General features: G+C 27.9%; 1 non-coding gene across 1 annotated transcript; it reads left to right on the top strand.

Annotated features, from left to right (window-relative positions):
* Window positions 1–323: 323 nt before the first annotated feature.
* TRNAE-UUC lies at window positions 324–395 on the top strand. The gene has a single exon. It is a non-coding gene; the product is annotated as a tRNA-Glu (tRNA).
* Window positions 396–735: the final 340 nt, after the last annotated feature.

Genomic DNA, 735 nt, shown 5'->3' with positions numbered 1-735 from the left:
TCATTAAATTTTAATTAAATAATTTATCAAATCCTTCAATCCCCATTTTATAGGATTCTACTTGCATAACTGCAGAATTGTGAAAGTATGCTAACCAAAGTTTAGTGGTGGCTTTGGGACAACAAAATTTGGGATAAATCTTGCATATTTTCTTTGTATTTTTATGAATTACTTATTTAGATTTTTTAAATGATAAATATGCATTGCTTCTATAAAACTAAATTTTCTTATAAATAAACCTTGTTAATTACTATGCAATTAAAAACATAATATAGACACCTAATAAAAATAAAAAGAAGATAAAAATAAATTAGTGAGGGAATTCCCTGGTCGTCCAGTGGTTAAGACTTAGCACTTTCACTGCTGGGGGCCAGGTTCAATCCCTGGTCAGGGAAGTAAAACCCCACAAGCTGCTCAGCATTGCTACTAAATAACAAAATACATAAATTAATGAATTAATGATCGAATAAATGTCTACATCCAAAATTCATGTATATGTTGTTTATAAAGAAATGTATATGGAATAAAATGATATAAGTTTATAGAAATATGTGCAACAGAATACTGGGCAAATGCAAGCCATATAAAAGTATAATTACTGTAAGAAATGAGCACATTTGAAAAAAAAGCCATCCACATTAAACAAATTTTATTTTAAAAAAAGAGACAATTCACAATAAAAATGTAACTTAATGAGACTTCATGTGTATTATAATGTGTTAGGTAAAAGCTCCT

The sequence above is a fragment of the Bubalus bubalis genome, chromosome 7, assembly GCF_019923935.1.
Source record: "Bubalus bubalis isolate 160015118507 breed Murrah chromosome 7, NDDB_SH_1, whole genome shotgun sequence".
Lineage (NCBI taxonomy): Eukaryota > Metazoa > Chordata > Mammalia > Artiodactyla > Bovidae > Bubalus > Bubalus bubalis.
The sequence above is the reverse complement of the archived record's forward strand: the minus strand, read 5'-3'. Positions and strand labels throughout refer to the sequence as shown.